The following is a 27,769-nucleotide window of genomic DNA, read 5'->3' on the forward strand; positions in this document are numbered from 1 at the left end:
AGTTGTCTTCTCAGGTCTGCCCCTACCTCACCCGCCTTTGCAAACTAGCATTCAGGGAGTACTCACTAAGTGGCCGACACGGTGCTAAGCAACCTCTGGGCTCCTGCGCCTCACGGGGAGACTTGGTGCATTGAAGGGACCCTATGAGTGGCGCCGATGATAGCCGCACACAGCCAGTGGCGGGTGGCCTGGGTGGGAGCCCGGTGCCCGGGACCCTAGAGCAGCCCTCTACCCCGCACTTCCCACCCCCAGTCCATAGCATCACACCACATCGCACCACAGTTTTTTTCTTAATTGCCAGAACATCCATGGGCAAGCTTCTAGCCTGAGATGCCTTTCCGCGGGAGAGGCCCAGAGTTCTCAAACGGACAGAGCATAGTGTAGACTTAGTGTTTACAGGGAGCGGAGTTTCAGTTTTACAGAACCAGAGATGTCCTGGAGATGGACGGTGGTGATGGTTGCATGACCGTGTGACTACCTAGTGCCTCAGACCTGTACACTGAAAAATGGCCGAGATGACCAAACCCAACCAACCAACCCGAGACCACGCCCTAAGCACCCGGGAAGAGGTGGAGCAGGTTAGCGGCTGGTCTGAGTGGGGCCAGAAGAATGGCTCCAGCGAGGTCCGTGTCCTATTGCCCCCCGACGTGGGAGTATGTTGCAGAGGGGAAGAAGGCAGCAGGTGAGAATCACAGTGGCTAATCAGCTGGCCTCAGGAAAGGGAGAGTGTCCTGGGTTATCCAGATGGCCCGGTCTAGCCTCAGGTGTCCTTAAAACATGGAACAGGGAGGCGAGAGAGGTCAGAGTAATGCCAGGGGAGACCCCTGTCGTTGCTTTTGAAGATGAAGGAGGGGACCCCAAGTCGAGGGGTTTAGTCCATCGAGACCCATTTCAGATCTCTGACCTCCAGAACTATGAGCCCATACGGTTTTATTGGTGAAGCCACTAGGTTTGTGGTAATGCATTCTGGCAGCCAGCGGAAACTGATAAGGTCCCTGAGCAGGGGCCTTCAGAGCTCCATGGTTCCTGCCATCACAGCGTGCCTCCCCCTGAAAGCTCTCGTGTTAGGCTGGCCTATTCCCAGTGCTTGAGGGATGTCCTAGGGGGTGACGGGATTCCTCATCCCATGCGACTGCAGCAGCTCCTAACCAGCGAGCCCTAAAATCATGATCATCGTAAGAGCAAGCACTGTCCTAAGGTCTGGTTCTGTGTTAACTCATAAGCTCCTCGTAATAACTATGTGAGGTACTTACTGTTCTACTCCACTTTATAGATGAGAACACGGAAGCCCAGAGAAGGTAGTTCAAAATCACACAGCCTCGGGGCGCCTGGGTGGCTCAGTGGGTTAAGCCGCTGCCTTCGGCTCAGGTCATGATCTCAGGGTCCTGGGATCGAGTCCCGCATCGGGCTCTCTGCTCAGCAGGGAGCCTGCTTCCCTTCCTCTCTCTCTGCCTGCCTCTCTGCCTACTTGTGATCTCTGTCAAATAAATAAATAAAATCTTTAAAAAAAAAAAAATCACACAGCCTCTAAGAGGTAGAGCTGGAATTTGAAGCCAGACTCCTGAATCTTTGCTTTCAGCGGCTACGCTATGGAAATCATGGGCTCTCCGGTCTGTGGGGCCCATTCCTTGAGGAGGAGAGAGCCTGCCTTGAGGAACAAGTCTGCTGGTTTCACTTCTTTCTTTTGGGTTGTATGAAAGCTCCGGGAAACACTGCCAAGGCTCTAAGAATCAAAGCTCTAAAGAAAGGTGTTCTCAGGGAAGTGTCCCGCCCACTGCATCTCCGCTCCTCGTTCCCATTCCCTCCTCTTGCCACCCCTTTCCCAGCCACCTCTTTCGGGTAACCAATCTCTCTCTCTCTCTTTTTTAAGATTTTATTTACTTATTTGACAGAGAAAGACACAGTGAGAGGGAGATTATAAGCAGAGGAAGTGGGAGAGGGAGAAGCAGGCTTCCCGTGGAGCAGGGAGCCCGATGTGGGGCTCGATCCCAGGACCTGAGCCGGAAGGCAGAAGCTTAACCCACTCTGCATTTTAAGACACGGTATCTTAACTACCTAATAGTATGTTCGGGAGGAACTTGGAAAGCTCGGTGACAATGTGCTGGGCTCAGCTTCCTCCATCACAAAGACAGGAGCTGGGGTGGGTCCCGGGTAAAGACAGCACACCCCATAATACACTCATGCTTTGGTTTAAAGCACAATGAACTGGGAGTCTCGCCTCCTGTCTCACCGACCGAGCTGAGCTGCCTGGGTGTGTGCCCTCAGCGGCCTCCTTCCGGACATGTCCAGAGGGCCCCAGCTGAGTCCCGCTCGACCTTTGCCAGCCTTAATTTAAGGAAGACAGAGACCAGAATCCCCGTGTTGCTGGGGGAGAAACTAAGGCTTAGAGGAGGGTTTTTTGTTTTTGTTTTTGTTTTTTTTCTTAGAGGAGTTTTTAAGTCGGTTACTCAATCACCTGATTCAGCACAGAGTCAAGCCAAGAGCCCAGTCTTCTTTGTTCCACTCTGGTGCAGTCGTGGAGAAGGGAGGGAGCGCAGGAGACAGGGTGGGTCTAAGCCAGAAGCAGCTCGCCCCATCCCGGTGAAGGGGAAGGGGCTGCCTGGTTTCTGGGCTTCTTTGCTCAGCCACTGAGCCCGGCCAGTGTTCACCAAGCAGCACCTCGCCTTCCTGCAGATGGAGAGCTTCCCTGTCCCACAGATGACGAATGCCTGTTTACGTGGCATCTTCAACAGTGAGGTCCCCTGCCTCGGGAGTGGTTTGGTTCAACAGTTAAAGGAGACAAGAGAGTGATGTGAGCGTCTTTTGGGGGTCCCTTCAGCCCCAGGGTTTGTTGGCTACTAATATGGGCTTTCCGGCTCATTACCACCTCAGTGTTCAAGCCAGCTAGCTGCGACTCCCAAACCCAGGCCCGGCACAACTTACTGTTTTAAAAAAAAAACAACACCCAGAAAATAGTGAATTGCATCAAATCACCTCTCTTTGTCCTGCATTCCGGCAGCCTTTCTAAATCTGCCTACCTAATTAGCTTCTTCTCCTAACCCAAAATATGATTAAATCTGTATTAAAAATATCTGTGCAGAGTAGGATCAGACACACCTGAGCATTTTCTAAATTTAGCAAAGGACAATAGGCTCTGGGTTACTTTAATTGGGTGCGGGATTGCTGCCGGAATACATTTTAATTTGGATTTCCAGAGCATTTCTCTCTGTCTCCTGCCTTTAAATTGCGTAGCAGAGGAAGGGGGAGCATAATGGGGCCCGTTCATAACTACCCTCCCTCCTGACTTATCTCAGAGCTGAATGAACAATGCGAGGCCGGTGGAGGAGGGGACAGGCGGGAAAGGGTGTCCCCGTTCATCCGTTCATCTGCTCGGGCTCGGCTGGGCTGGGCGCACACGGAGCCCGACTTGGAGAAGGCACCAGCAGGATGGGCCTGGCTCTGCGGGGGTGAGGCAGCTGTGGGACACCAGCAGCACCTTTCTCATCACCCAGCTGTCCTGGGGAGTCCCCACAGTTCCCTCTGCTTTCCGAGCTTGAGGGAGGTCGTGCTTGGTCAGGCTGAGGATAGGCCTGGGACAGTTGGGAAGGAATGATTTCAACCTGGGGGCAGCTCCAAGACACTCTGTCAGTCCCTGCGCTGAAGGATGAAGCTGTGCCACTCTTGTCATCTGATGATGCCCCCCCAGCACACCCAGGAGTTACAAAGGCAGGCTTCTTACAGAGGGCTTGAATGACCTCCCGGATTGCACCGATCACCCTTCAGGGAAAAAAGAGTCCTGGGTGGCCCAGCACCTGGAAACCGCCAGATGCATTCAGTTTTGCTCAGTGGACAGCTTGTTACCAACAGGGGGTAAGGTTGGTGGGGGTCACCTGCCTCGAACCCAGGAGGAAGTCTGGCTGCCCCAGAATCAGAAGATGGCAAAGGTCCAGGTGTGGGGCTGGCTGGCTGGCGTGAGGATGCCCTCGGGGTTCTCCATTCCTGGCTAGAAAGCTAGAATTTTTACACCAGGTGCTTGCAACTGGTTTTCAATTTGCAAAGCAAAACAAATTTGCATTAATCGGGAAAATCCACAGGAAAGACTGTTTAGATTTTAATGCAGCTGCCGGAGCCATTCAAGATTCCACGTTTACAGGAGGCTCTGTTCACCCTGATGCCTTCACAGGCTGGTTATCTTTGCTTTGACAGAGGTCCGTTGTCTGCAGAGCAGAAATTTCCTCCCCTGGCCTCTGGGCCCAGGCAGGCTGCCTTCTCTGACCTGCACACAGGGAGGCAGGACAGGAGGCGGTGGAAGTAGGAAGGGCTCTCACACCCCCAAGGCCCACCCACCACTGTGACATCGCTCCCAGGAAGAGCTGTTCTGGCTAACATTATGAGGTCTATGTGGAGCTGCCCCCAGGTTCTGGGGCCAGGACACAGGGTGGGGTGGGGGGCACCTGTGAGTTAGACTCAGGTTCTGTTGTGATGGCTCCGTCCTTCCTGGTGGACCCCTGCCTGCAGCCTTCTCTGCCCTGGGGCGCCCTGCAGAGAGGGTGCAAACCCATCTCACCCCTCCTTATGCAAATACAATCTGGGTGATGGATTTGTCTCCAAACCAGTTGTACCGTGCCTTCTGCAGCCATTAAGGAGGGAACTCCACAGCCTGGTCCCCTACTTTGATGGGGATTCACTCCTGCTGCTCCCCGCTGAGCTGTGTGGAACCTGGGCATCGACTGTGTCTGTGTTTCCTGTGTGAAGGAGGGAGGGCACATGGAGAAGGGTTCCCTCGGAGATTTTTATGAGCAGGGGGTCCCAGCCAGCAGGGGCTCTGGCGGAGCAGGGGAGCCCAACCCAGGACCCTTTCTCCTTCCCATGAATCATGACCCCACCCCCTCAGGGCCATTCATTTAACAGGTATTTGTTGTGCTCCTGTGGGATGGGTGCTATTCTAGTCATCTGCGGATATGGCAGGGAATAAAATAGGAAGAAATTCCTGCCCTCCTGTGGCTTATATTCTAGCAACTGTTGATAATGTAGATATACATAAGACAAAAAAAAAAAAAAAAAAAAAAAAACCCCTCTGAGTACAGGAAGCAAGGTGAACCATACAGCTGTCTGGGAGGAGGAACGTTCCAGACAGCAGGAGCTAATGCGACCAGGCCAGGGATGTCTGAAGGCCACCAGGTGGGCCAGTGTGACTGGTGAGGGGGAGGAGGTGGGGTCAAGAACCTTCAAGGGACTGGCCACATTGGTAGGGCCTTGGAGGCCACCGTGAGCCAGGCCCCCGTGTTCTAACCTCAGCTCTCCTGCTCTAACACTTAACAATAGTACCGTAATTTCTGGGAACTTTTGCTGCCCTAGGGCAGGGGTATCATTCAGAGCTGCCTCTCTGCTGCCTAGCACAGTGCCTGGTTTATAGTAAGGGGCTCAGTGGATGTTTGTTGGATGGACGGGGGGGACAGATGGATGGATGGTTGAATGGAAGGAAGGAGAGAGGGCAGGGAGAGAAAAGAGAGAGAGAGGAATATAGGCGTTGCACTCACACTTCATCCGGAAAGCCCAGGCCAGTGTTCTGTCCTTCTGCACACTTGGGAAGTAGTGGCCTTACCCTTTCTCCTCTGTCAAGTCCACCACGTGGGACGATGCTGGCTATCTGTCACTTCCCTATGTTCAGGACTTCAGTGGCTTATGGCCAGAAGAGGGAGGCATGCCCAGTCAGGGATGGGGTTCCTGCGTGGATAATAAAATGTGTCCTTTTCTAACCTGTGGGTTAGAAATGCAGCTCTGGAGGCAAGGAGTGAGAGGAGTGAGCAGGCTCCTGCAGGGAGGGAAGAAGGAGGGACCTTGGGCCAGCTTTCCTGGCCTCCTCAGCCTGGTGCTCCCACATAATCCCCCCATGGAGGGCTTCCCCCTACATGGTGGTCCGCCATGATTCCAGAGGAGGGGAGAGGCCCGAAAAGTGTTAGTAACCGACTATAGGCAATAGGAAGGGTCCTGCTGGCCCCCCCAGTCTCACTGTTCAGAAGGCCCAAGAGCTTTAGAACAGTGAATGCTCATAGCGCCCAGAATGCCGTTTTCTTGCTCTTTGATAATTCTGACAGTAGGCCAGAAGAGACTTCCTGGTCTGTGGAGTTCCAGATCTCGGGACACAGAAGCAGAGACCTTTCTAGAAACACTTCCTAGAATCTAGCTTGGTCCCTGAAGGGCCCATAACTGTTGGCAGAGCCAAAAGCTCTGGAATAGGACAGAAGTCAACTTTAGAGCCACTTGAAATCTTTGGGCTCAAAACACAGAGTCTTTGCTTTTGGCTGCCTGGCAAAAAAAAAAAAAAAAAAGAAATGTGAGGCCAGGCTGGCAGCCAGTAGAACTGGTGTAAAGAAACTTTATGTTGTGACTTGACCTCAGAGAGCAGGCTCTGGAATCAGAGACACCAGGCTGTGGATCTGTGCACTGACCTCACCGAGCTGTGTGACTTTGGGCATGCCACATACCCTCTCTGGGCTTCAGAGCTCTTGGCTGGAAAATGGGAAGATGACAAGAGATCATTTCCACCCCGCATGAGTACTTCGAGGATTACACAGGAAAGTAGATGTAAACCGCTTAGCATAATAAGCAGCCCGTAGTAAGCACTCACTAAATGCTGTTTAACACCTCAAGAATGAAGACAAATGGAGGAGTGAAGGGGAGGGGATGTGTGTTTAGAAAAGGAAGGACCTAAGGGGAAGAAAGACACCAGGCATCTTCTAGAAGGAGCGCTACTTAGAGCTGGCCAGCTTTCGAGAATGGGAGCGAATGGTATTCTTGACCAAGGTGATGACCAGTCGCTGCCTGTGTCAGCCTTGAACGCTGCCTGCCTCAGCCTTCAGTGATGGGCCGGAATTCAGAGATGCTGCTTCTGTTCCCAGGGCGGCTTTCCTCCAGCGCAACAGAGAGCCAGGTGATGGGCCGTGGTCTCAGTCTGGCCTGGTCTGGCTGGGCCAGCCACTTCCCCGCTCTTGCCTCAGTTTTCTGTTTGGGAGAATGAGGCGGGTGGGCTGCATGGCTTCCCAGGTGCCCTCGCCACCCCCCCCCCACCATACCTCTCAGTGGGCGGGCACCTAGAAGGCAGTAAAGAGGTCAGGCTCCGACCTCACACATCTGTACCCGAGCCCCAGAATGCCATTCCCAGCTGTGTGTGCCTGGAAGTGTTACTTGCCTCCACTTTAATCATCGGGAGGCCTAGAAGTTTAAAGGAGATAATGTATACGCAGTTTTTAGTGGTAGCTGGGGTGGGGGCATCATGGCTCAGTAAATTACAGCCATTACGGGTCCTCCTACTGCCACTCTTCCGCACCATCATGGAGCAGAGTCACGCACCCTAGTGTCCTGCTCTTGCCCCCAACTCAGTTTAGGGAAATTACATGCCATGGGAACCACACACCACGGAGATGAATCACACACAAACCGTTTGGAACCGAAGTTAGTGAAACCTGCTGCAGAGTTACCCTGATACATTCTTAATGGTATGCGTGATTGTTGCTGAGCTGCACAATAATTAGACATAAATGGTAAGCTAGGCATGTAAATGAAAATAATTAGTATATGTAATAATTAGGCAAAGAAGGCATTTTTGTGATCAGCTGGGAGGAGGGAGGATCCCAGGGCTGGGGGAGAGGCTCAGAGCTGAGGAAGGATGTGTGGGGCGGGGGAGGGGGGACGGCATCCTTCTCTGCCCACAAGAGGAGGCTGGTTCCTTCCCAGGTCAAGTCGGGGCCAGACCCCATTGACAACGCCCCCGCCACCGCGCCCCGCCCCAGGTTAGATGGGCACTTCTCTAGTACTAAGTCCTGGAGAAGAAAGAACACAATCAAAGACCCTGAGGAGCCTCAGCATGCCCTGGGGTGGTGGCGGGGGAAAGGGACCCTTCCCAGCCTGAAACAGTGACGGGGGCCTGCAGGCCCTCAGCGTCTATCTGTTGAATGAATGCCTACGCGGAGACATGCCTCTTCGTGGAGATGTTTGTAACTGAGGAGCAGCAGCGGGAAGATAGGAGACTCTGCGGGGAAGAAGGGAGGAAGCTGGCGGGGAGCTCCGCGAACAACTTGGGAGGCCCTGGCACAAAGAGGTCAGGACTGTCTGTTTTGAAAGCAGTCTGCCCAGGCGTGATTTCCTGTGCAATTAGTAGTCCTGTGCCTTGGTTTCGTGCCTGGTGAATTGGAGACAGGCCGTGATAAGGATTAGTGAGTTAATACAGCGAATACACACCGAGTCCTTAGCCCAGCCTGGTGCAGGGCGCACTGTCATGCTAAATAAAGCCATTCATTAGCCATTTTTCTGGCCCTTCCTGTTAAGTATCTGTGCCTTGTGAAGCCTACTGACTTGATTTTCTCCAGCTCAGCAGCTGAGAGAGGGGCAGTGAAGGGGAGCCAGAGGAGCCAATTCTGACTGGGGAGCCCTCGGTGCAGAGCCAGGACGGCCCTCAGGGGCTGCTCATTCCTTCTTCCATTCACTGAGCACACATTTACGCCTACTGAGTACCCCCACGTGCCAGGCTCTATTCCTGGAGCCTGGGCTGCAGCTGGGAACAGGACCATCAAGGTCCCTGCCCACTTGGGGCTATGATAGAGTGGGGGCGGGGGAGATGGTGAAATTAAACATAGAGTAATTCAGTAGGTGCTAAGTGGACAACAGTGAAATGGAGATAGGTCAGGAAAGGAAGCCTGGGCGGATGGGGTGGGGGAACGACACTGGCCCAGAGACCGTGGGAAGGTCACAGACTTTTTGCATTACAGACTTTTTGCATCTCAGTGCGTGTGTGTGTGTGTGTGTAGATGTTTACTTTGTGGCTTTTCTGGGATGAACTTTCAATTCCCAGGCGAGCTGGAAGGTGCCCTCTCCCCACTGCCCAGACTAGGTTTGCTTGGGCACTATGCCATCCAGTGTTTTACAGAAAGAAAACAATGAAATGGCCTGCTTGGGGTCACACAGCTAATAATCGGTTAAGTATTGGGCAGATCACCTATGCGCAGCCCAGAAAATGCGTTTGTAAATGAGTAATCGCTAACCTCTGGGAGTTGCTTATTGGTGAGAAGACACTGTACGAAGTACATGATCCTATTTTCACTTCTCGTGAGGCAGGTGCTCTTATCCCATTTTGTAGATGAGGAAACTGAAGCCCAGAGCAACAAAAAGACCTTCCCAAGGTGACACAGTTAGAATCCAGATCGGCTTTGTGTCTGACTGCAGAGTGTGTGCTGTTAACCAATGAAATTGCTAGTTAGAAAAAGCCATTGTGGTGTCTCCCAAGTTAAATGAGGAATTTGAGTGAGTAATGCAGTGGGTAAGAGTGCAGGCTCTAAATTCCTATTCCTAGAGTTTAAATCCTGGCATCACCACTTGCTAGCTGGGTGACCTTGAGCAGGTCTCATAACCTCTCAGTGCCTCGTCAGCACAGCGGGGAGAGTCACAGCACCTCTCATAGTGTCTGTGTGGGCATTCAGTGAGTTAACCCATGTAAACCATTAGCACATTGCCTGACACAGAGAAGCGTGATACGTGTCAGCTGTGACTTGCCAGTACCCAGCCCCTCCTTCTAGTGGCAGATCCATCTGACCTGCTAGGGGAGTGAGCCTCAGAGTGAGCCCAGGCAAGGCATGTGCATGGCCTGGTGGGGAGTTTTCTCTGATGGCGACCCCTGACCCAGGCAGGACCTAGAGCTGGGCTCTGGCCCCTGGACTGTGATGGGCAGCACCCACTCTGGATCGGGGGGCCCTCCGGCTTCTCCCTCTCTGCACAAGAATGTGACTCAAACCCCTAGCCTAAGTGTGCCAGGATGAAGGCAGACATGACCTCACCACCCCCCCCAAGAGAAACCCACGGCCAGGGCCAAGACCTATTTGTAGTTCGTCTAGTTCAGCACGTCTTGGTGTCTGGCATGATAGGGACACACATTCTGGGGTTGCCAGTGCCCAAGGAGAGGCTGCGCACAGCCTTGGCCGGGGGCAAAGGGGTGTGGGCAGCCGTGTGTAGGAAGCCAGGTCAGCTGGCCCCTTCCTTGCTCTGCCCCGTTCCCCACCGGTCAGTTGACCACAGAGGTCAAGGGAGCATGTGCTGTAAGGTCTGAATCATCGTCTGACACGTGACCAGCATCACGCTGGCTCCTGGACACAGAGGGTGGCCCAACTGTGGAGACAAGCAGTGAAGGCCTTGGGGTCAGGAAGGCCTTGGCTCCACGAATCCTTCCTCAGAAGTGCTTCCTTCCTGAGTGCACCTCCATGCGGGGCCTGGCTCCCGCCCCAGGTGGGAGATGGCTGGTCCAGAAGGTGGATGTTCGTGTCCCTCTCAGGGTCATAGCCAGAAGCAATATGTTTCCCCCTCCAGGGAAATGAAAGAGTCAGGTGCAAGGGAGCCCGTGTCTGGAGGGAAGACAGGCAGGCTATTATTTCTCAAGTGTCCTGTGTCCTGGAATAGGCCAGAGCTGCGGCCGCCCCGACATCTCCGCTCTTCCTAAACTATAGTGGTCTGAGGATGTCCAAGTCCTGGCCCTCCACGTGGACAGAATCCTCACGGGGAGGCCATTGCTCGGCACAGGGGGCCCTTGGCTGTGGGCTGGGGTGGCTGTGGGGCGGCTCCAGAGCTGAGCTCCCAGCTGGGGGCGTGCTAACGGCCAGCAGAGAAAACCTCCTGTGCCTGAAGTGGGAGCTGGAAATGCTTCTGGAGGATCGGGGCAGGCTGTTGGAACCCCAGTCTCCACCTCTCTGAACTGAGCATTCTTCAGGTCTCGTGTGCCCAGGAACCTTCCCCGCTCCCAGAACATCGCACCCACCGCTGCGTTAAAGCACCTGGCACACGCTCTTGTCATCATTTGTTGAGTCGTCCCCAACCTTCTCTTCCAGGCTGTGGGCTCTTCGGAGGGACGGTGCTCTCCTTACCCACCTCTCTGTCTGCAACCCCACCCTCTGGGCCTGGCCCAGGTAGCTTCCAGGTGCTGTGGACGGGATACGGGATACGAATGGAGGGAGGAAGGGAAACGCAGTGCAGAGCCCGCCTTGCTAGTGCCTGTGGGAGCCATCTCCTGGGACCCTCAGGGGCAGGGTGGAGCCCGGTTAGGGCTCCGCTGGTGGTCCCTGCCCAAGGGCATGTCCCTTGCCTGAGGGATGGCTTTTGGATCTCTCTGAGATTTGAAATCTCAGGCCCTGAGCCTCGGCCTCCCAGCTGGTCACTGGGACGTTCTCTGGCCAGTGGTACTCACAGTGGCACTTCTGCCCATCCCACTGCCTGCCTGTGGCGCGGGAAGGTGGCGGGGGGGGCGGGCGGTGTTCACCTACCTGGGCAACACCCCTCCTATCCTTCTACTGGGGGCTTAGAGCTTCCAAGGAGGTAGCGAGGCCCCTCCTGGCTTTTCACTGACACAGAAACGTGTGCTGCTTCCTTAGCTGGAGGAACAGAAATACATTTCCAAGATGTTGACCCAGGTGTTAGGACGCCGGAGATTAGAATCCTGGAGACGAAAGTGAAAAGGTCATGGGTGCGCGCATACACACACACACACATACACACACACACACACACACACACACAACTGCGTGTCAAGGTCCTGGATCGTTGGAGAATGGGAGGAAGGGATTTTGGGACCCAGGATGGAGGAAGAATACGGGATGGTTTGGGGGTACCTCTCAGCTTTTCCCACTCGCCCTGTATTATGGAATGGGATGGCGATGACTGGCTGGATGAGAGATGCAGGCGGGAAGCCACCGTAGAGGGCGTGCTGGCTGTTCAGTGCTGTCTAGCTTCAGGCACTCATGGCTACCCCAGGGAGCCTGCCCTCTCCACTCCACCATGGTGGTTCTCAAGACTGTCTGAGCCTGGAGTCCAGAGGGTCCTACAGAACGTGCCCCGGAGGGGCGGAGCTGTAAGGGGCTTTCGTGGCCAAGTGTTCCAACCCCTCCATCTTAGGGGTGGGGAAACAGAGGCGGAGAGCTCAGAGAGCATGGCTACCCAACAACGAGGGCAGAGCCAGCACAGAACCAGGCCTGTCGACTCGTGCCCAGTGTCTGTTGAGAGCCTGCGGGGATGATCACATGCGTGGACACACGTGCACGTGCTTCACCCCAGACGTAAGCCTTAAGCGTGAGGTCTTGTCTCTGTTTCATCACAGAGGAGATACTCAATCAACATTGATTGGATACTTCCCATTGCTGTCTCACTGAACCCTCATATAAAAACAGGGACTGCTTTTCTGTAGAGGAGGAAACTGTGACTCAGAGAGGTCAAGTAACTTGCCTCAAGTCACACAGCTGCCACCTGCTAGAAACAGAACTTGCATACAGATCTGACTTTCCAGCCAAAGGCAACAAGCACGGCATCAGCGTGCTTCCTGTATGTTGGGCACCCATCCAGCCCCTTCCATGTCCTAAATTAATTCTTCTTACCACCTGGGAGATAAATGCTGTTATTATCCCTTTAAAGGCACAGAGAGCTTAAGTGTCTTTCCCACAGTCCTGCAACCAGTAAGGAGCAGAGCCCTGGTTTGCACCTAGGATCTCTGACTCAGAAGAACTCATTCTCAATACTATGCTACATGTACTCAGTAAACATCGTTGAATGAAAGCCTAGAATGGAGGAACTGCAGGGGGCTCTTCACCTGGGCTCTCAGCACAAGGCGCTGCTCAGAGTCCCTGCTCTGCTAGCCACGACCGCTGACCACATCGCCTGTCCTCTGAACACACACTGAGCACCGCTTAGCTGTGTTGGAACTGGTAGAATCTTTGTTTGACCTTGCGTTCAAGGCAGATTCCTCTGACCATCTCCCTTCCTTTCTGGCCGCTACTGCCACCCGGCTCATGAGTTAAACTTGACGCCGCCCGTGGCCTTGGGTACGCCACGCCATTGCCGCCTTTGTGTTCATCTTGGACAAATCAGGTTTGCCTGGGAGCCCTCTTGGGCTTCAAGGCAACAAACAGTCAGAGAGAGAAATGTCTGCAGAGTTGAGTTTTTCAGCTGCCTTGAGGAAAACACACCCCTGGCTGTTGCGGTGACTTAAAATTGTTTAAAAAATAGTTGCTTACCCACGTGTGCTTTCCCTCTATAGTCTCTACCGTAATGCCATCTATTGCAGCACCCACCTTATCTCCGCAGGAGCCCTGTTGATGTTCTTAACAACTCTGGGAGAGGCGAGGCCAGGATGCCTTTTCAGTTCCAATGCAAGAAGGGAAAGGCAATTCTGACCATAATCAGTAGCTGCTCCTATGCAAAGCCTGGGACAGATCAGGAGGTTGACAGTGCCACAGGGGGTAAACATCACCAGGGAACTGTTGGGAGATCTGTACTCTGAACCTTTACTCTGCCTTTATTGACTAGCTGTGTTACCTCAGGCAAGCCACTCAGCCTCTCTGGGCTTCCGTAAAGTGAGATGTTAGGACTAAGACGATTTCTGAGTTAAGACGTGGCAGCTGAGAGAACTCGGGAGTACTTTATTCAGGGTGGTGAAGAGTAAGAAGCCAGACTGGGGGTGGTGAGGTGATCAGGGATTAGCGGGAAGCTGCTGCTCCTCGTGGGGCGTGGTGTTGTAGGAACCCTCCCAGTGGCATCACTTAGCAGGAGGCGGAATAATGATGTCTTGTCTGGAGGAAGATACCTACCTACCAGCTCCCCACCTCCCCCCAACCCCCCAGGCTTCTGCCAGTCCTTCCCATTGGCTGAATCCAGCTGCAAGCCAGTTCATCCTGGAACCTAGGAAATACAGCACATGCAAGACACGGTTCCAAGGGCCAAGAGGTGTGGGACCAACACTCTCTCTTTGCCTGAGTTCTATCATCTGTAAAATGGGATGAGGACCTTGCCTGTCCCATTGTGTCATTGGGAGGGTTCTATGAGATAAGGCATGCAAAGCCCTGACCCGACATATGGGAACATTACCGATGGATGACAACTCTTAATTATTAATATTATTAATATTATTAAAATCCACTGATCCTGTCCTTTGTAATGGACTAGGTGTCTCTGATCATGTTGAGTGCTATGCTTCCCACAGGTAGAGTGTGTGTCCTCAGGACCAGGTGAGAAGGGATCTGTCATTCATTCACCAAACCGTGGATACTAGTGATGAGGGAGTAGGAGGCTGGCTGAGAACGGAGCAGGGGCTGGCGCTTTGCACCCCGTCTCCACCCACTCCCCTTGGTGATATGTGTGACATTTCACAGGCACCCCTGACTGCCCTACAAGAAGAGCAAATGGTTATCTTGCAGAGATCACAGTCCTGCAAGGCAGGAGTCTCTCTTGGTTTACAAATGTCCTTGAGATTTACAACAAAGAAGTTGCCTTATCAATAGCCCAATTTCCAAAGATACATAACTCAGTTCCTCAAGCCCTAACATCACCCTGCCCTCCATAAAAAACCGAAGGAGACGGAGGTAGAAGGAAAAGTAAATAAAGTTAAATTTCTTTTGAAACCTAAATCTCACTAACAAGGATGTTTGATAGCAGGAATGTAACATTCCACCAGGAGACTCCCAATGGTCTTTATGTTAGTGCCTCATTAGAGGGAAAGTGGCCTTGGCTTGATAGTAACCAGGCCCTCAATATGCTGACAGTCGTCTTTATCCCAATAGCCCTTCTGAACAACCCTTTGTCCTCACCTACCCAACTCCTGTGTATATAACCAGCCACTCCTCACAACCCGGGGCAGCAGCATCTCCGTCTGCCCACGGGTCCTGTCCCTGTGCTCTAATAAACCACCTTTTTGCACCAAAGACGTCTCAAGAATTCTTTCTTAGCCGTCGGCTCCGAACCTCACCCTATTGAACCTCACCTAGGTTCAAGAACTTCACCACTAGCAAGCGATAGACGCGGGGCTGGTTCCATAGGGCCTGGAAATGCAGACTATGCCATCCAGGCAGAGACGGCCGATTAAAGCATAGCTGTTGGATCGAATGATTTTTGAAATAATTTTTAGAATGAGTTGCAAGATTAAGGGTTTTGTCTAAAGAACTCCTGCGTATCCTTCTCTTCATTTCCTTCCTAAAGGCCACACAGCCCTTCTCTGCCTTCTCTGGACTCTGGCTTAGCGAACACTGAGCATCAAGGGGGACTTAGACCTGAGCTGTTGGAGTATCTTACTTCTTTCCCGCACAGGTCCTTCTGTTTGTCCCCGGAGATCCATTGTCTACCCTTACCCCTCTGGGTCTGCTCCATGCCCAGGTGTCCAGTTAAGGCCCAAACAGGGGAGCTGAGGGTGAAAAGAGAGACTGGGTTATTTCCTCCCTTCTTCCTCACTGTCCTGGGCACAGCTCCATGTTGAGCACTCGTGCCTGGCAGCCCCAACTCCTTTGATCAGACTTTTGGGGCTCCCTCCCCTGCTCCATCAGTGAGGGGCTAGTCCCATTGCTGGTCTCTGGGTGCCAGGGCATCCCTGATTGGCCCACCAGGTCCTGCCCCACTTCTGCCAATGATCCTTCCCTCCAAGCCTCTGGACCTTCTGAGATGGGGTTTGGTACCTGCCTGCCCCTGACCCAAGCTCCTTTGAAGCAGAAGCCCCTTGAAGAGGAGCTGTGATCCCACCGGTGGTTTTACAGGGCCTTCATGCCAAAGGGCCCTACTAGCAAATTCCAGTGGAACTTTCTCAGCCATAGCCTCGGGCAAGTTACTCTAGCCATCTGAGTTTCTTTCCTCCATTGTTTACAGAGTTTAGAATAAGAATAGAGAGAAGAAGATGGTGAAGAGTGTGGAGTCAGCCCCTCCTATATAAGGTTTGCAAATGAAGGAGCTGGGACAGGGGGATACTTTGCCAAGTCTGCCTCCTGGGGCTAGGAAATGGACTAAGTCACAGGCTCAGGTCTCGTGGGCAGTCACCTCTCCCCAGTGGAGAGTGATCTCTGGGTGGAATGCCAGGACAGCCCCATCCGGTCACAAAAAGGGAAGGGTTTGTTTCCTTGGGAGGGTTTTGGGGTGCGTGTGCACACACGCGCACACACACACACACACACACACACACACACACAGCTGCTGGTGGCGTGACGGGGTGGACTTTCAGTGTGAGTGTGGGGCTGACCACAGGGAAAGGATGCCACAGCAGGACGCACCAGCCCTGGGTGGGACCCACGGCGGGGGCTCCAGCCACCCCTCTCACTCACACTTGGCCTGCGGTGTTCAGCAACAAGAGACTGTTTCAGAAACAGGAGAGGGAAGAGGAGGAAGTGCCCAGCACGGGAAGCCTCGAGTGCCGCCAGGCAAGCTGGTATTGGAATTATGTGCAGTCCATACGCCAATTTGCTTTGTCATTGCCTGGCTATTTTTAGAAGCCACTGGCGTATCTAGGAAACCAGAATCTGTTGACTGTGTTTCTTCAGTGTGGGGGGTGTGATCATTTCCCAGAGATGCTGAAGGAATGTGTGAGGTCGGGCTGTGGGAAGGCGACCTCTCCTCCTCGGGTCAGGGCTCACGTGTACATGGTGCCCATGAGGCCCCCCTGCCCCTCCCGCGGCGTTTGTCTCTGCCCACCCGGGCTGAGGCCAATGTCCCGGTGACCTTTCCCAAATGGAACATAGGCAAGGAGGAGGGGCCTCCATTTTAGCTCCCAGCTCGGGGGGCCAATGGGGTCCTTTCCCCCCTTTCTGCTCCCCCACCGCATGCTCCTGAAGGTATCAGGCGGCATTTGTCCGGGGGCCTGGGGACCAGAGCTGTCCTTTGCTCCCTGGTCCCAAGGAGGAGTAGGAAGTAGAGAGGAGAGGGGATGATGACCCAACAATAATCTGAGCTTTGAATAGGAAACCTGGAAGTTTCTTCCACCTCGCTCTACCCAATCCTGCTCCTTCAAGGGCAGTGTCATTCCTCCAGATGCGACCTAGAATCCAGAAAAGAGTGGCACTTGTTTCAAATTCGGTCAAGTCCTAATGGTCCAGAGATGTCCTTCTCGGCAGGCGGGGGCGGGGGTGTGCCAGCTTTAGTTGGGTTCAGACTTTGGTAAGACTCTGGTGGAGGGGACTCTACCGTGGATTTGCGAGAAGAGCTTTAAACTGTGAGGTTTTGTACTCGTCAACATGTAAATTTGCCCTGCGTCAGAGGCAGCGTCAGATCAGGGTTGGTGACCACTTTGGGAGGAGGCAAAATGAGGCACTTAGAATAAAATCCAAACTCTTTACCCTGACCTCCCAGACTTTATCTGATGAGGCCCCTCCTCTTCCCCAAACCCATCTCAGACCATTCCTCCTTGGCCTGAGGGTGTTAGTCTGTCAGGCCTTCTTTCCAGTCTGTGCACAGGCCAATCTCGCGCCTGCCTCTGGACCTTTGCATTGACTGTTGCTCCCACTTCCTCCAGATTATCAAAGGGCAGCCTCTTCTCATCATTCAGGTCTCTAGGGAATGTCATATCCTCAAAGAAGCTTCCCCTGAGTACCATATCTGAAACTGCCGCCCCCTGCCACACACCCACTATCAGTCTGTCTGGCCCCATGACCCTCTTTTATTTCATTCTTACACTTACTATCTAGATTTCTCTACCTCCTCTCTTCCCTGAGCTCAGTAGCAGCTTCCTTCAGCCCTTTGCAGAATTCCTCTGTGGCTCCCCAGACCGTGGACTCAACACCATCCCAGGCCTCGCTGGAATATATGGAAAGTATCCACAAGCCCGTTGTCCCCATAAGGCCACGAGCTCATTAGGGGTGGAGCTGTGTCTTTACCTCCTCCTGCCCAACACTTAGCACAGGGCCTGTCAACCCCAGGAGACACAAGAGAAACTTCCTTCTCTCCCAAGCCCCACTCCCATCATCCCACACGCGACATGGTTTTTCAAACCTCTTTTCTTGTTTCCAAGTCTCTTCCCAACACTTTCCACACTCACTCAAGGGACATTTTGCTCCAGCCTTCTTTTTTGGTCTCCTTGTCATCTCAGACATCACACCTGCACAGCACATTCCAGCTTACAATGAGGTTTCCTTGTGTGTGATCATTTCTTCACATCGAAGTCACGCATATCTCCTCTGGGGTCCAGCCTAGCTGACGTCTCTCAGGTAAACATTTACTGAGCATTTATTATGGTCCGTGACCGGATTTGGATATTTTCCATTTTAGTCTTCTGGGAGCCTACCAAATCTGTGGGATGGAATGACCTCATAAAGCAAGGGGGTAAATCCCCAGGGTTCTCAGCCCACCATTCCATAGTAAGGCCTACTTGTGGTCCAGACCAGCCTTCTCACAAATGTGCCCACCCAGACCAGTCAAAGTTCAAACACCCTCTACGGCTGCAGGGGGTCCGTAGGGTGGGGGGAGCCCATATTAAAGTGGAAAGGAAGGATGGGGTAATAGTAAGTACAGTGGTCCGGGATGGAGACCTCGGAACCCATCCTGTGCCATCTATCTCCACGTCAGCGGAGAACTCATCTGACCCGGCTCTTCCCAAGGCCGTGAAAGAATCATACACACCCTGGTGTCCCAAAGACCTTTGTGAGGAGAAACAGAAATGTGAGGGCTCATTTTCTCCCTGACAGTGACTCCCTGCCTCCCTGCCTCCAACCCGACCCTCTGGTCATGTGAACACCTGCAACCTCTGAGGCCACCGGGCATTTTCCCACCACACCTCCTCCAGCCAGGCCAGGCCCCCATTACATAGTCTCAGTTCTGTTCGGTAATCATTTAAGCTAACGACAATAGTGAACACTTACTGAGCATGTATTATGTGCCAAGAGCTATTCTAAGCACTGTGCAGGGGTTAACTTGATCATTACAACTTTGATGGAGATGAGCGTGGGGTCTGACATGCTACCTCTCATTCCCAGTCTCAGTGCTCATGGTCTTTGTTTTCTTGTCATACTCCACGAGCTCGGGCCTTCAGTGCAATGGTGAGTGGAAACGGTGAAAGCAGACACCCTTGGCTTTGTTACTAGTCTAAGAGCATCCTTTCTTCCACCATGAACCACAATGCTGGGTTTTTTTATGGATGCCTTTTTCCAGTTGAGGAGGTTTGCTGAGAGGTTGTTTTTTTTTTTTTTTTAAATCATAAATGGATATTATACTTGTTAAAAGTTCTTTATACATCTGTTGAAATGATTATATGACCTTTCTTTTTTTAGTCTGTCTAATGTATGAATTACACTGAGTATTTTGTGTAGAACTGATATTTTATCTTCCCCAAATGTTTGATAGAATTTATCAGTGAAGCCTCTGTACCTTGTTTATAACACTCACTTATCTTTTTGAATTGTGTAGAAGCTGTAGTGAAGTTTAGTCTTTCATGCCTCCTATCCGTCCATGATTTTGTCTTTTTTTTTTTTTCCTAATTGGGAGTTTTCCAATTATACTTTTTTTTTTTTTTTTTTTTTAAGAAAGAGCTTTTAGTTTCATTGAATTGGTGTTTGTTTTTCTGTTTTCTATTTCATTGATTTGTGCTCTTTACTGTTTCTTTCCTTCCGCTTGCTTTGCTCTTAATTCTCTTTTTTTCCTACTTTCTTGTAGTTAGGAGTTTTTAGATCATTGATTTGATACTATTTTTTTACTATAAACATTTAATGCTATAAATTTCTCTCTAAGCACTGGTTTAGCTTCTACATACTGCAAAGTTTGATATGTTGTGTTCATTTGTATTCAGTCCAAAATATCTTGTTTTCTTTGTGACTTTTTCTTTGACCCATGGGTTATTTAGAATTGCATTGTTTAATCTCTTAATATTTGAGGATATTTCACATATCTTTTAAAAAATTTTCTAGCTCAATTCTATTGTAGTCCAAGAGAAGGCTTTGTATTATTTCAATCCACTACAGTATGTTGAGACTTGTTTTGTGGTCTGTCTTGGTGAGTGGTTTATGCATACAGAAGACAATGTGTTTGGTGAAGTTTTGTAATTATGTCAGTTGTGTCAAAAAAGTTGATGAGATGGTTTGAATCTTTATGTTCCTGCTGATTGTCAGTCTACATTTTCTTTCAATTACTGAGAAGAGAATGTTCAAATTCCCAACTATAGTTGTGGATTTGTCCATTTCTCCTTTCATCTGTATTAGTTTTCACTTTTATCATATCATATATTTTAGAGCTCTATTAATAGGTACATCTACATTTAGGGTTGGAATATCCTTTTGATGAATCTATTCCTTTAGCATTATAAAATGTCTCTCTTTATCCCTGGTAATAGTCCTTGTTCTAGAGTCTACTTTGATGTAGTCACCACAGTTTTGTTTTGATCAGTGTTTGCTTGGCCCTTTTTTCAATCCTTTACTTTTAACCTGTGTCTTCATATTTAAAGTGTGTTTTAGGGTGCCTGGATGGCTGAGTCAGTTGAACATCTGACTCTTAGTTTTGGCTCAGGTCACGGTCTCAGGGTCTTGGGATTGAGCCCTATGATGGCTCCACATTCACTGGGGAGTCTGCTTCTCTTGCTCTCCCTCTGTCCTTCCCCTGCTTGCAATCTCTCTCTTTTTCAAATAAGTGTATAATTCTTAAAAAAAAAAAGTGTGTGTTTCTTAGAGGCAGCATATAGTTAGATATTGATTTTTTAAAATCTAATATAATAGTGCTTCCTGGTTGAAGTTTTTAGTCCATTTATTAGTCCATTTATATTTAATGTAATCATTGATATCATTGAGTTTAAGTCTGCTATTTTGTTGTTGATTTTCTAATTGTTCCATATGTCCTTTATTTCTGTTTTTTTCTTCTTCTGCCTTATCATGTGTTAATTATTTTTATGATTCCATTTCATTGCTATTGTTGGCTTATTAGCCATACTTCTCTTATTTTTTTAGTGATTAATCTATGGTTTACAATATGTTTTATTGTAAATATAAACATATTTTATTGGTTTTAATATATCATAGTTTATCTTAAAATAATATACTACTTCATATGTAGTGTAAAGAATCTTATAGCTATGTATTCTTTTTCTGACTCCTGTCCTTTGTGATACAGTTGTCATACATTTTATTTTCACATTTTATAAACTTCACAATAGTGAAAATTTTTTTGTTCTAAACAGTCGACATTATTAAAGAGATTGAAAAGATGAGTAAAAATGTATTTCAATTTACCCACATATCCGTTATTCCCAGTGCTTTTCATTCCTTTGTGTAGATCCAGATTTTCATCATTTTCTTTTATCCTGGAAAACTTCCTATAACATTTCTTAAGCAAGAAATGCCCATAATGAATTATCTCAGCTTCAGTTTGAAAAAGGATTTATCCTGCTTTCATATTTGAAAGATATTTTTGCTGGATATAGAATTCTAGGTTGATAGTTTTTCCTTTCAGTGGTTAAGGTTGTCACTGTGCTCTGGTTTGTGTACTTTATATTAAGAAGACTGCCACCGGGGCGCCTGGGTGGCTCAGTGGTTTGGGGCCTCTGCCTTTGGCTCGGGTCATGATCCCAGGGTCCTGGGATCGAGCCCCATGTTGGATTCTCTGCTCGGTGGACAGCCTGCTTCCTCCTCTCTCTGTCTGCCTCTCTGCCTACTTGTGATCTCTGTCTGTCAAATAAATAAATAACATCTTTAAAAAAAAAAAAAAGAGGACTGCCACCTGGCCTTTGCTCCTCTGTATATAATGTCCTTTGTCCACTAGCTATTTTCAAGATTTCTCTCTCCCTCTCTATTTTTCTTTCTTCTGAAGGGAGAGGGAGAGAGAATCATAAGCAGCCGCCACACCCAGCATGGAGCCTGATTCAGGGCTCGATCTCACAACCCTGAGATCATGACCTGAGCTGAAATCAAGAGTTGAACACTTAATTGACTGAGTCACCCAGGCACCCCGTAAGGTTTTTTTCTTTATCACTGGCTTTTAGCAACTTGGGTATGATGTGCTTTTGTGTAATTAAAAAAAATTTATTCTGTTGAGAGTTCAGTGAGCCTATTACATCAGTGAGTTTATAGGTTTTGCCAGTTTTTGAAAAAAAAATTATAATTTTTTCAGATATTTTTCCTGTACTCCCTTTTGGGGAGAAGGGGGCCTCCAATTATATATATGTTAGATCACTTGATGTTGCCCTATAGGTCACTGATATGTTCATTTTTCAGTCTTTTTCTCTCTTCTCTTTATTTTTTTATAAGATTACTTTTTAACTTATTTGACAAAGAGAGACAGCGAGAGAGGTAGTGCAAGCAGAGGGAATGGGAGGGGTGAAGCAGGCTTCCTACTGAGCAGGGAGCCCACTGTGAGGCTCCATCCCAGGACCCTAGGATCATGACCTGAGCTGAAGGCATACATTTAACCAACTGAGCCACCCAGGCACCCCTCTTCTCTTTATTTTGGATATTTTCCTATTGCTTTATCTCCAAATTCACTGACCTTTCCTATGCTGTGTGTGGTCCCCTGCTAATCTCATTCATTACATTTTTCATTTTAGCTATTTTTTTTTTTTCATTCTTAGAAGTTTCATCTGGGTCATGTTTATATCTCCTATTTCTAGCTTCATCATGTTCATATTTTCTTCCACATTCCTGAGCATATGCAGTATATTTGCTATAGTAGTTCCAATATTCTTGAATGCTAATCATGTCATCTCTGTCACTCTGGGTCATTTTCTATGGATTAATTTTCTCTCTGCCATTGGTCACTTTTTCTGTTTTTATTGTTGTTGTTTTGCTGACCTTCATTTTTTCTATTAGATGCCAGACGTGAATTTTACTTGACTGGGTGATTTTTTTCTTAAAGAGAGTGGTAGACTTCATCCTGGCATGTAGTAACTTGGGATCAGTTTAATCCTCAATTCTCGTTTTTATGCTCTCTCAGGGTGAGTCTGCAGCTATCTTTCAGCACCACTACTAAGATACTTGCTTTATGAAGACTCTTTCTGATGCATTTATTAGAAAATATGTTCACCCTGGCTATGGGAACATGAACACTTCCCAGCTCCATTAAAACTCTGGAAATTGTTGGGCCTGCCACTGTGTGGTGGTTCTTTCCCCAGGCTCATGGAGTTTCATTGCTTGGATGTGCATATCAGTATTCAGCCAAGGATTCCAGGATATCCTTTTCAGATATCCAGAACTCTTTCAGATATTCTGTCCAGAACATTCTAACCACTTCTGTCTCCCCAGCTGGCCTCTGCTGGGGTTCCCCTTGCCTGTGCTACAGCCTAGAAATTGGGTCCAGGCAGTATGGTGGAAAAACTGTGGGCTCACTTATACCTTGTTTGATTCCTTTCTCTCAGGAACACAATCTTATACTCTTGTCCTCTGATGCCTAGAGTTGCTTCATATACTTTATATGATTTTGCAGTTAAGCCTTGTTTCAAGCTTAAGTCTTACTTAAGACAAGAGGGCACAAATTTAGTCCCTGTCACTCTGTCATGGCTTGAAGGAGAAGTGACAATAGATATACTTATGTTTATTGTAAAAATAAGGAAAAGAAGGCACAGAGATAAAGCAGCTTGCCCAAGATAATATCATGCTTAGGTGGCAGAGCCCAGGTTTGAGTCCTGGTCATCAGTCTCCACAAAACCGCAGGGCTCCTCAAGGTTTTGCCTGTCATGTTCCCTGCTATATTCTCCAGTCCTAGGGCAGCACCTGGTACATGGAACTGGTCCTCAGTAAATGTTGTTGAATAAATAACTGACTAACGGATCTGGGACAAAACAGAGCTCTTTTTGGGAAGGAGAGAGAGGGTACTCAGACTTTCTTATAATGCACCCCAGTTGCTCTATACAACCCATCTTTGTGGTCCATGCTGGTTAGCAAGTCCCGTGGTCTCCAGGCCCCAACACACTTCTTCACCTACCTCTGCACACACCTCGAAGATATTCCTGTGTGCAAACAGCAGCTGCCTCTTTCGAGTACCAGATCTGCTGTCTGGCTCCCACATCGAAACATATCATTTTAATCATGCACTTTCAAACCAGGAAGCCAATTTACATTACAAAAGTCAAATTTTTTTCCCTTACTGGCGGCCATGCAAAAGACTTGGCTTCTTTTCTACTTTTTTCTAGCATGGAAGTCTTGGACCAGTAGGATCCCATCTTGAGCTGAGTCAGGCCATACAGGAAGAGGGGGGCAGAAGTCATGGGCATAGCACACCTCCCTCTAAAGCTCCCTGTTTCCTACCCTGGGTTCTTGGGGGATGGTAGAGGAAGGGAAGCCAGAATTCTCGGTGGTCCCTCCTCCAGAACTGTGGGTCTGTTTCAGATAATGGCAGAGCAATTGATTGAAAATTATATACCCATTTCCACATCTGCATAATTTTGCATATTTACTTAATGACCAAATCAACTCATTTGGATTCTCTTACTCTGTCATCTCTCCTGCTTCTGATGGATCATAAAGATTTGGCTCAGCCTGGAAAAAAATGACCATTTCTTCTGCTCTTGTTTCTACAGAGCAAACTGAGCTCTTTTCAGGAGACTTCTGGGCTCCTCCTGGTCCAGCCTCTCAGAATTCAGTTCTTTGCTCCTCATGCCCTGCACTGTGGCCTGAATGATGTCCTGGTCAGCTGAGCTCTCTGCCCAGCTGAAGTGCCTGGAGGAAGTGGAGGCTTAGGAGACTGCTTGTCAGGAAGGTTTCAAGCAGACAGGTTGTTGGGCTGCCCTGCCGACAAGTGTCTCCCTGGGGACGAAGCTGCTGTCACCGAGGGTAATTGAATTCCTGTTCCCCAGCAGGACAGGTTCTGGTAACCTTTAGGATTAATTGCTCTGGCCGACCTTGGCGGCTGCCTCTGGCTGGCTGTCTTCCTCAGTCTTGATCAGAAAGCCCCAGGGGCTCAATGTCAGACACCAGGCATTGGGACAAGAGTGTGAACTGGGGACTTGGGGATCTGAGCCTTGAGAGAGTTCCCAGAAGCCCTTGCAGCGGCACCCATGGGGATGCCGCACTTCCCTTTCAAGACAAGGCCCATTTTGTGCTCTAGACCTTCCTTAGGTGAGGTTAAAGGAACGCTAGGTGATGGTGACCTGAAGAGAGCAACCATTCGGAAGAGGAAGGCCAAGCTGTTAACCTCCTCTGTTCCTGGGAGAGCAGGGCAGTGGCTGTTTCCCATGTCGGGGGATGAAGAGGGCTTAGGAGTCTCATACAGTGAAAGGCTATGGCGGTGGCTTGTGGGCCACATCAAAGTCACCCCTGCTGTGTTGTTCACCAGAACACAGCACCTCGGGCGGAGAGGTGGAGAGATGCTGTGGTGGCCCCATCTCCACCAACACAGGGCACGCGTGATTCCTTGTAACCCTGATGTCTGGTATCTGTCGAGGACTTGGCCTGACGTGAGCGCCTCGCCTATGCCTTGGCTTATTTAATCCCCACACAGCCCTAAGAAGGGTCTGGCGTGATGACTTCCAGCTCATGAAGGAGAAAACTGGGGCCGAGGGAAGGTGACAGGGCAAGGCAAGGGGCTACCTGGCAGATTCTTCAGAGCACGATGCATCTGGTACCAGAAGCAGGGTTTCACTAGCTCTGGTCCTCGGAGGTCTTGACAATGGGACTCTTCCACTTCTCTCTGGGCTGGGGCAGGAGGGTCGGCACTGACCCTGGTGACACCGAGGTTTTATTAAGTTTCCACACTTCTCGACAGAAGAAAGCATTAGCCCCCATGGATGTTTCATACGAACCAGGCAGTGGTTACAACACGGGAATGTCTTTTGCTTTTGCCGTTACTGTTCTCTAGCTGCGTCTCCTTCCTTATGCTGATCGATAGCCCCTCAATCAGCAAAGACTCATTCACGTGGACTCAGTGTGCCTCAATGGGATGGGGAGGGACCCACCACGGGGCCCCACTCATCGGGTCCTCGCACACTCACCTTCCTTTCACGGGGCTCTGGCACTTGGCCATGAGTGGCATGTCATTATGAGACTTTCCTGGAAAGCCTGATTGGCCACTCATTTGTTTCCACTGCCACCTCCCCACCCCTCAGATGGCAATGGATGTTGCCATGACAACGTAATGGGAGGCAATCACACCTATTGTGGGACAGGGATGTTGACTGGCAGGAAAGAGCCTGTGTGGTGCTGGGGAGACAGGAGAGAAACAGACCTTCTTGTGCCCAAGAGAAAAGAAATTAATTCAGAATTAAGGAGCCTTCCAAATATCAAGTCCCCATCCGATGCCTATGGAAACTTTATACTCACCAGGTCACATTATTGTCCTTCTGACACAGTCTTACCTAAGGGAATAAATGAATGAATGAATGAATAAGAGCGCACAGCTTTTGACTCATTTTGAACCAAAACTTCCCCTCAGAGATGAGAAAGCCCTTAACTAGTTGCTTTTTTCCTTCCTATCTTCCTTCCTTCCTCTCTTTTTCTTCACACACAATAGCACAACCTCTAAAAAGCTGGGGAAGACAATGGGTGGCATTTCCAGGATAACCTAGGAGAAGAGCTTGGATTTATTTTGGAGGCAAAAAAAAGTGGGGGAGTTGTTGAATTCAGTCAAAGAACGACTCAGGCAAATCGACTGTCAGATTGGAAGTCACGGGAACATGGGAGCAGGGGGACACTGGCTGGATGTTGGGAAGGCTGCTTGGGAGGTGGGAAGTAACAAGTAAACATGGGCAAGCTACCGAGTGTTTATCTGCCTCGGTCCGGGCTGGCGGAGGATTCCATGAGCTAACTCAGAACAGGCTGTACGCATTAGCTGTTATTTTTCCTGGGCGGCTTGAACAAGCTCTTTTACTTCTCTGAGCCTCGATTTCCTCACTAGTCAAATGGGAATTGTGTGGGCCTCCCAAGCAAGTATTTGTGAGGGTTAAAGAAGCTACCATGCAGGAATGTGCCTAGCGAATACTTTCCAGATATACAACAGGTGCTAAATAAATGTGATTCAAATCTCAGTCTAGTATTCTAAAGGGACAGGGGAGTAGAGAGGATCTTGAGATTCTCAGCCACCCCATACAAAACATACCTGGAAGATGTCTCTGGCAGGCCAGGCTTCACTGTCTCCTCCTCTACCATCAAATATTTGCAGAGTGCCGAGCTTGGGCCAGGGGCCATGGAGAGCCACGAGTGCAGGGTGGTCTGCTCAAGGGGCTTTCCAGAGGGCCACGGGGAAAGTCGTGCAGGTGAAACAGTGATGTTTGCACAGTGGACTGCGGAGCCTCTTGCCTTCTAGCTGTGCCAGGCCCGTGACAGGCATTCTACGAGTACTTGTTGAATAAATGAAGGAATGAATGTCAAGTAGAAAGACAAGGGGATGCTGAGACAGGCTGGGGACATTATAGAGGTCCTGAATCCACAGAGCCCCAGGATGATTATAAAGGGGGGTCGCGGGGCTGGTATGGGAGCAGGTCTTTGAAGTTGTAGACAGAACCCCTCCCCCTGTGTGTCTTCATCTGGGCTCTGCTTCTGAGCTCCCAGTCCTCGGAGGGCAGGGACCAAAGCTCTGGCCTGCCCTCAGCCTTGCCAGCTACCACTTCCCCTTGCCATATCCACAGTGTACACACAAACAAGAGGAACTCAAAGGACGTGTATTAGTTATCGATTGCTGTGTAACGAAGTAGCCCAGCACTTAGTTACTTAAAACCAGAAACGTTTACTATATAGCACAGATTCTGTGGGTCAAGGATCCAGGAACGGCTTCTCCACTTGCATGCCTCTGGCTCAGGGACTGTCATGTGGCAGCAGTCAAGATGTCACCCAGAACTCAGTCACCCCAGAGTCTGCTCTGTTGTAGTGATCAGTTCAGTTCATCTATCTTTACGGAGTGCCGTGCCCCCTCGACGTGTGGCGGATCATGATGGATGGCTGAATACCAGGGACAGGAGCCCGGGGCAGGCAGGGGTAGACCAGAGAGGGAAGGAGGGCAGAGATGTCATCTCACAGAGGGAATTCTAAACTGATCCTCCAGGACAGGATGTTAGCCAGCAGTGGGGAGTGGGTTTGCCGTCAGCAGGGACAGGGTAAACAATTCAGGGGGAGAA

General features: G+C 50.0%; 1 protein-coding gene and 1 long non-coding RNA gene across 6 annotated transcripts in view; one reads left to right on the forward strand and one right to left on the reverse strand.

Annotated features, from left to right (window-relative positions):
- KCND3 (potassium voltage-gated channel subfamily D member 3) overlaps nucleotides 1-27,769 on the forward strand; it is a 214,478-nt gene that overhangs the window by 57,450 nt on the left and 129,259 nt on the right. The gene's annotated exons all lie outside the window — the stretch shown is intronic.
- On the reverse strand, nucleotides 13,422-18,205 carry LOC309842172. Its single transcript, XR_014299539.1, has 4 exons — nucleotides 17,746-18,205; nucleotides 16,724-16,795; nucleotides 15,073-15,181; nucleotides 13,422-13,686 (listed from the first exon to the last, which is right to left on the reverse strand). It is a non-coding gene; the product is annotated as an uncharacterized lncRNA (long non-coding RNA).

This window comes from Mustela nivalis (genome assembly GCF_964662115.1).
Source record: "Mustela nivalis genome assembly, chromosome: 10".
NCBI classification, from domain to species: Eukaryota; Metazoa; Chordata; class Mammalia; order Carnivora; family Mustelidae; genus Mustela; species Mustela nivalis.